Genomic DNA, 8,667 nt, shown 5'->3' with positions numbered 1-8,667 from the left:
AAATGTTAATATTTTCAGTCAAAAGGATTACATGCATCTCACTCAAATATTCTGTAGACTTGGTAAGAATACACTATCATCAGCATTTTAAATTTGCAACTCCTAAATTAGTTCAAATCCCCATGACTGAGAATGTATTATTTAAAACGTGTCATACTGGTGACTTAAGCCATTCTTTAATCACAAAAGTTAAAATAAGAAAAAGAGTAAAACAAGCAGGAGCTACTTAAAAATGACTTTCAACATGTAGCCAGTCTACAAGAAGAAGAAGAAGAAGAAGAAAAAAAAAAAAAGAACCATTACCTCAATCATATACCTATGTCTTTCCAATTAGGTAGCATTCCATTATCTACATTTTCTATGTTGGGTATTTAGCACCATAAATATACAACCTTTTTTGCTACAATGATATCTTCTTCAAAAAAACAAGACTTATAAACTTACATGATTTAATATTAGCTTAGCTATTTCTATTCCATTCTATTACACACTTCCAGGATATTAACAGAATTTGCAAACACCAGAGTCTCAGTATCACTATCAATTTGCATTAACATAAAACTCTTCTTCATACTGTCTGTAATTATTTCATGCCTCATAAATCCAACTTGGTCCCTGTGTATTAATTTACCCATAACTCTTCTAAGTCTTGTCACCAAAATCTTGGCATATATCTTTATAGCACATTTAGTTATTTAAATGTGCCTATAATTTTCCAGACTGTTATCCCTCCCTTTTCTAAATTAGTAATAGGTACTTTGCTCATAGCTGGGTAAAACTCACCTTGTCCTGTTTGCTCCACAAAAACTTATCATACAAGGTAGTCAACTTCATCCTGAAATTATGAAATGACTCATCGGATAGCCATATTCTCCTGTTCTTTGCCCTTAGCAAGTTTTCAAATGTCATTTAGAGAAAATTAATTTATCTCCACAGGACGTTCTAATCAGTGACATTGAGGATATATTTTCAAGCATTTCGTAGCTTTTAAAGTTAGCAGGAAATAAATCCACTGGAGTTATGACACCATTTTCTCCCCTTTATATAAAACCAATGGAAATGAGAAACTGTTCTCCACCATCACAGCACTCTGAGCCTGTTTTCCCTTGGGCAAAACATACTTAGATATAGGACAGAAACTAGGGTGAAACACTATATTTGAGTGTTAAGGAAATTGTTCCTTAGAGGCCAGAAAAGTTAATGTGTCTCATTAAATTATGACCATGGAACAGTACCAGGTTGTACAGAAAGTCAGAACTAGAAGAGGCTTAAGAAATCATTTAACACTACAAAATCACTTTACAGGTAAGAAACTGAGGACCAGGAAAGTTATGTGACTTGGTGAAAGTTACACAACTAATTAATAAGAGATTGAAGATTAGAATTTAGGTTTCTAATTCTTCGATGTAGGTATTAACTCTGTATAACTTTGAGAACATATTAATCCTATTTTACTTTTATTAAACTTGATAATCTTTTAATTAAATAATTAATACCATCTGAACATATTTCAAATGTGGGACACACTTCCATGAGTTTGAGCTCATGAGATATTTCACAGTCCTCACCATCAAGGGACACATAATTCAAGGGAAGAAATAAATATATAAATAATTATAGAGTGCTATATAGCAGGATAATGAGACTAGATGGACAGGAGCCAACTCAGGAAGGTTTCTTATTCCATGTTAAGTAATTCTGGCTTTATCTTTTTTTTCTAAAAAATTTTTTTTAATGTTTATTTTTGAGAGAGAAAAAGACAGAGCATGAGCAGGGGAGGGACAGAGAGGGAGACACAGAATCCAAAGTAGGCTCCAGTTTCTGAGCCATCAGCACAGAGCCTGATGCAGGGCTCAAACTCATGAACCATGAGATCATGACTTGAGCTGAAGTCGGCTGCTGAATCCACTGCCCCAAGTAATTCTGGCTTTATCTTAAGAGCCATGAAAAAACATTGAAGGGTTCCAAGCAGACAAGAACTAGAACAAATTCACTGTTTCAGAAAGCTGTATCTATGCCAAAATTTTAGACAGTGGTTGGGGGTGAAGAACAAGAGACTAGCCAGTAGGCTATTGTATTATTAATACATAAATGCAAAGAATAATAAGGCTAACCCACAGTCATTTGTAATGAATATGAAGAGGAAAGAAGAGTTTGATAATTTTTCAAGTAGATAAAACTGATAAAAGGCTGAGACTTGGGCAACTAGTATATGTAGTGATAAGGGATACTCTGGGAGGAATACATTTGTATTAGAACGCTAAACTGGTTTTGTTTATTTTTTTACAGTTGTTGAACCTGAGGTATCTGTTGGATATTCAGATGAATGTTATGTATGTAGTAAAACAGAACCTAAAAAAGATTTGGTCTATGAGAGAGATTTATGTACATAATGAGTGGAAACTGAACTTACGGATATGGATAAATTTTTATAGGTTTAAGTAGAATTAAAGAAAAGTTGAACAAGGGTTCGTGGAATACCAATATTAAAGAAGAGGGTAAAGAAGGGAAAAAAAAAACAGAGTGGCTAGAGAAGTTAAGGAAAAAAAAGTAAAAAGAAATGTCATGAAATACCATGATGGAGAGAACTTCAAAATGGCAAAAGTGCCCCAAAAGGTCACATCCTGCAGAGATGTTACATGAGATAAGAATTCCTATGCTCATCTTGGGTTAGTCACACAAATGTCTTTGGTGACCTAAAAAATAATAATTAATCTGTTAAATGGTAAGAGAAAAGCCATATCAAAAAGTTGAGGTATTAGTGAATCAGAGTTATAAATGTGGAAAAATGCATGAACCTATTCCTTCAGAAGCTTCTCTCCAAAGGAAAGGAAAGGAAAATTAGAAAACCCTACAATAGAAGGAACATGGAAAATATACAATAATGAGAGAAAGAAGTTGAGAAATTCTATTATAATATTAAAGTAAAACACTCACCACGGGGCACCTGGGTGGCTCAGTCAGTTGAGTGTCCAACTTGGCTTAGGTCATAATATCACAGTTCGTGAGTTTGAGCCCACATCAGGCTCCATGCTGACAGCTGAGAGCCTGAAGCTGGCTTTGGATTCTGTGTCACCCTCTCCCTCTGCCCCTCCCCTGCTCACGCTCTGTCTCTCTCCCTCTCTCAAACATAAATAAATGTTAAAAAAAAAAAAAAAAAAAACACTCACCAAACATTCAAGGTAGAAGACATTTGAGGCTAATTCCAACCTGTTCACACACGTGGTTAAGTCCAAAGAGGAAAAGTTATTTACATAAGTAATCACTGTCAAGCAGTAAAGGATCTAGTACCAAAACTGACGTCTCCACAACAAAACATGGTATTGCTGTGGGTACTACTCAGTTCAACAACTGGTAATTTTTTTATAATAAACTTCTATTACTGAGGCAACACCAGTATTTCTAATCAAATATGGAAGGAGAATTTCTTTTAATGTTTATTTATTTATTTTGACGGGGGGGTGTGGGGGGGGGAGGGGCAGAAAGAGGGAGAGAGAATCCCAAGCAGGCTCTGCATATCAGCACAGAACCCACCGAAGGGTTTGAACTCAAGAACTATGAGATCACGACCTGAGCCGAAACCAAGAGTCAGATGCTTAACCGAGCCACCCAGGTGAATTCTCCACTTAGAAGGAGAATTTGAATAGATGTGTTCATTACCACTGGTAAACACAGATCTATCTGGAAATGATTGTTCCTGCCAATTCAGAATACAAATCAGGAACCGTGCAGAATATTATATGAAGTTATTCTGAGGAAGAGAAGGAATAGATATTCTCAATCTCTTTAAACTGATTTTAAGCAACCTTAACTGTAATAATGTTATTGTTTTTTTCTAGTTTCTGTCTTTTACATTTCTATCACTGTTTAACCACTTGCTATGCTAAACATTCTGTCTTTCAAAGAGATTTCCACAGATTAATGACTTCATTCATCTAATACTTGTTTTCTCTTTAAAGATGCTCCTACACTTTACTAGTTCTCCTAAGATAAGCTCTAAAAGTTAAAAAAGCACCAGGCATTTGAAAGCATAGATCTTCCTTTAAATTATGTTGTTTTTAAAAGCAGTTTTACTACACAGTTGTACCTAAATATGACAGCTTAATTACAGTTTATCTGTACTACATCCTAAAACATTTGAGATACCATAAAATGGTAATACCTCTATTTAACAGGAAAGCTTGATATGCATGCTTTGAGAACCAACATGGTGGGATGTGTTTCGTTCAGTGCTGAGCCTCAGCACCTCACTCCCATCCCAGAACTAAGTGCAGTTGAATGAAAAATGTCAAAAGTTTCCTTCCCAAAAGTAAAAATATATGCATCAGAATATGGGAAATCTTAGCTAGTGCATGTTGCAATAAATTTACAGAATATGGGGAATTTTAGCCAGTTCTTGTGGTGAATTATTTATCACCAGTATGAACATTTGCCTCAGTTTTCCCAGGACAGCCTCAGTTATTTTGAACAATTATCCTTGTGTCTGGCCTGGTTAGCACCTCCGTTCATTTTTAAAAATATCCATGTTTTGACAGCTATTTATGTAGTGATAATATTCATTAGCTATACTTTCAGGTTACTGATTAGGTACATTCTTTCTTTCTACACTTTCTTAAATCTTGGCTAATGTTGTAAAAGTTGAAAATACAATTGATCCTAGAACAACATGGGATTAGGGGCAATAATTAGGGGCAATTAGGGGCCATGCAGTCAAAAATTCACATATAATTTTTGACTCCCTCAAAACTTAACTACTAGTAGCCTACTGCTGACTAGAAGCCTTAAAGATAACATAAGCAGCCAATTAACACGTACTTGGTATGTTGTATGCATTATACACTGTATTCTTAGAATGAAGGAAGGTTGAAAAAAAAGTCTAGTTAAGAAAATCATCAACAAAATACACATACAGTAGGGTACTGTAAAACATCTGCATGTAAGTGGACTCACGTAGTCCAAACTCCTTTTGTTCAAGACTCAACTGTAACTAGCAGGGAGTAGAATCAAACAAATTTAGTCTAAAATGTATAGGAAAAGGGTAGGTATACACAAAATGAAGTGAATATTAGAATAATTGTTTGAATTAGTCAGAAAATATATATTTTTGTTTTACCTGAATAGCTCAGGAAAGTGTTTTGATGAAATTTTAAGAATTATAGAAATGAAGTTTCTCTAAATCATATAGTCATTAGAAAAAAGTAAACTAGAAGATACAGACAAGAGCAATTATGGAAATTTTAGAAGTTGGAATGTTCTTCTCAAGACATTTTGAGAGAAAGGAATATATATTTTGGGAAGGGAAAGCTAATTGTTTCCCTGTGAACATTCTAAAATGATTCTGTAAGCTGATCAATAAGCTGAGGCAACTTATTTTATAAACATAAATTTATTAATTCTATAATTATGGATTTATTTGATTAAGAGTAAAGTTGTTTTTAAAAATAACCCACATTGCTAATCTACAACTAACAACTTTTAATTCTATGATTACAGGAACCTTTAATAACAGTTCATGTGTTCTTTGAATTTGTTTACTCTCTTTCTACTAAAAATTCATATTGCTGGATTCAGAGGAATATAACTCATGCTTTCAACCTCAACAGCTTCTGAAATTATGGTAAGTATAAATTGACAAGAAAGTTTAGTTTCTATTTACCAAATAACCTGGGAGTGAAATAAAAAGCAGCAACAATAATTTTAGTAAAGCAACCATATAAATCCTGTGCTTTTGATCAGGAAACACAATTTTAACTTAAGAATCTGCCCTTCCCTTTGTAATATCCTCTCTAGGGGAAAGATAACTAACCTTAAATAAATAGCAGCCAGCCTATAAGGCCACTGTGAAGAATAGCTAAAAATTATTACTTAGCTTACTGCAAAAATAATATTCAATTACATTTTTAAATATTTTTAATGTTTATTATTATTGAGAGAAAGTGTGTGTGTGTGTGTGTGTGTGTGTGTGAGAGAGAGAGAGAGAGAGAGAGAGAGAGAGAGAGAGGAGAATGAGTGGGGGAGGGGCAGAGAGAGAAAGGGACAGAGGATCCAAAGCAGGCTCCTGGCTGACAGCTGTGAGCCAGATGTGGGACTCTAACCCACAAGCCTCGTGAGATCATGACCTGAGCTGAAGTCTGATGCTCAACTGACTGGGCCACCCAGGTGGCCTGAAATTCAGCTACATTTAAGATACATTTTTTACTTTATTTTCCAAAATGACAAGATATTATAATATGTAAGAGAAAGGCATTGCATGGATATAAAATGCCACCTTCATGTGGCTTACATTCCATTGAGGATATGTTATATGCTATGGGGAGGAGCTCAGGGGAAACAATAATCAAATATGTAGAATAGGCTAGATAAGGAATGATGGGAACATTAAATGAATGATTGTTCACGGTGACTGAATATGTCAGTAATTACAAAAGATCCATCAGTAAGTCACAGAAAATTATTGACTTTCTTCAGTAAGTCCAAAATTAGAAAACACTGATTGGCAAATAATAAGAAAAATCAAATAAGTATGTAAGACAAGAAAATCAGCCAATTCCAAATACTTTATTTTAATGGGTAACTTTTACTTTTTACCACTTCACTGAAACAAAATATTTTAAAACTCATGCAACTGAATAAGCTTTTTAATAAATGAGGAAAGTGAGGCAAAAAGAAAGCTTAAGTAGTAAAAATTTATAAGTAAGTAACAGGTGTTTACTAAGGTTTGTGGTTTGAAGTTGTTCAGGCTATTACTGGGTTCATGCTCCTTTGAGGGAAACAAATTACAGTATCTCTCTGATGAAAATTTTCCAATATTGCTTTCTACTCTTCTGTGCCTACTCTCTACCACAATGACCTATTCTTTCTCCCTCCAAAAAATCCAATAACCAAGAACGGAAAACTTTCTAGACAGGATGGAGCCACCTTGAGGTTTTGCTAACTAGAAAGTCCTAGACCACATCACAGCTAGACTGTCTCCGAATCTCTAGAGCAGGCTCAGCAACCAGCATTATTAAATCCAGGATTAAGTTCCTCAAATGATAGGAGTCACATTTTTAACTACTGCTCCTTAAAATAAGAAACTCATGGGGCTGCCAGGGTAGGTGAAAGATCTCAAGATAGCTGGGCAAAAACTTGCTCTAAAAGTCATTGACTGGGTAGCTTTTGGGGAGACTATAACCGGAAACTAAAAGGCCATTGCTAACTCCCTGAAATCCTGGAATAAGACCCTCACCTCCATCCAGGTTGGCTACTCTCCCCTAGAATCCACCTGCTAGAAGCCCTTTACTGGGCTTACTACAAGGTCAATGTGGTGAAGTCTGGCTTGGTAGATGACTTTGAGAAGTTTAATGCCCAGAGGTAAATATACTGTCCAGGTAGATGCTGAAGAAAAAGAAGATGTGAAAAGATGTGCTGAGTTTTTGTCTCCCTCAAAGGCCAGGAATGAGGAATATGAAAAAGAGCTGGAGAAGATGAAGAACATAATTCCATGTGATCAGATGAGCATTGAGGACCTGAATAAAGTCTTCCCAGAAACCAAATTAGACAAAAAAAAAAAAAAAGTATCCCTACTGACCTCATAAGCCAATTGATAAATGTATAAACCTGAGTTGGGGAGAAAGCTCTGGTCCTTGTATTATAAACTCTGGACACAATAAATAAACAAACAAAGAAACAAACAAACAGAAACTCACTGTCATGAGAATTAAATAACTAGATTTGACAGGGCATATCATTGACTCATTGACCACTGTTTCAAAGAAATAGAAGAAGTGAGTATTTTTTTAAAAACTCTGTAGCTAAACTTCTTTTTATTCTCAATCTTTACTGGCCAATCTTCTAAAAGTCTTCAGTTCTTAACCATGTAAAAATTATATTTTTCTGGGGAACCTGTGTGACTCAGCAGACTAAGTGTCTGAGTCCGACTCAGGTTATGATCTCATGTTCTTTGTGAATTCAAGCCTCACATCGGGCTCTCTACTCTCAGCACAGAGCCTGCTTCATATACTCTGTCCTCACCTCTCTCTGACCCTTCCCCACTTGCACGTGCATGCACTTTGTCTCTCTAAAGTGAATGAACATTTTTTAAAAAAGAAAGAAATTATATTTTCCTTAAGGATGAAGAATATAAAATCATCAATGCAGAAAAGAAGTCTGTTTTAATCCCCAATTGGATTTTAATGATAGCCCACTGCCTCCCTATTGATTAATGGTATACCTTTCTCATACGGAATTCCTGATGTCTGACATAAAAGAATCATGACCTTTTTGGTCCTGATTTACATAAGGACCTCTCAATGTTCTGCCAGCTACTGCAAGCCCTGCACACATGTGATCCCTTGTGGTCATCCTACTTTCCGTGACAGACCCTCTAGTTGCATACCAGGTATCCATTTACCTCTTCTTTCAGAAAAGAATCCTACCGTTTGTTCAGGAGCGATCTTTAGCCAAGATCAATTTCTTAGCCTCCCACTAGGTATGTCCACGTTACTAATTTCTTGCATACTACTGGTATATGAGTGGGGATGCTGAGAATGCGGACTCCCCTGAGGTATCCCCCTTGAAGTATCTGACATGTTCTCTTTCCATCTTTATCCTTTATTCTGCTCAGGACATAAATATGTTGCCTAGAGCATCAGAAGCTACATTGGGCCATAGAAAAACCTCAGAAAT

General features: G+C 35.6%; 1 pseudogene; it reads left to right on the top strand.

Annotated features, from left to right (window-relative positions):
- The first annotated feature begins 1,223 nt into the window (after positions 1–1,223).
- LOC123607274 lies at positions 1,224–7,656 on the top strand (annotated as a pseudogene).
- Positions 7,657–8,667: the final 1,011 nt, after the last annotated feature.

This window comes from Leopardus geoffroyi, chromosome A2 (genome assembly GCF_018350155.1).
Source record: "Leopardus geoffroyi isolate Oge1 chromosome A2, O.geoffroyi_Oge1_pat1.0, whole genome shotgun sequence".
Taxonomy (NCBI): domain Eukaryota; kingdom Metazoa; phylum Chordata; class Mammalia; order Carnivora; family Felidae; genus Leopardus; species Leopardus geoffroyi.
Note: the sequence above shows the minus strand (reverse complement) of the source record. Positions and strands in the feature narration are given on the sequence as shown.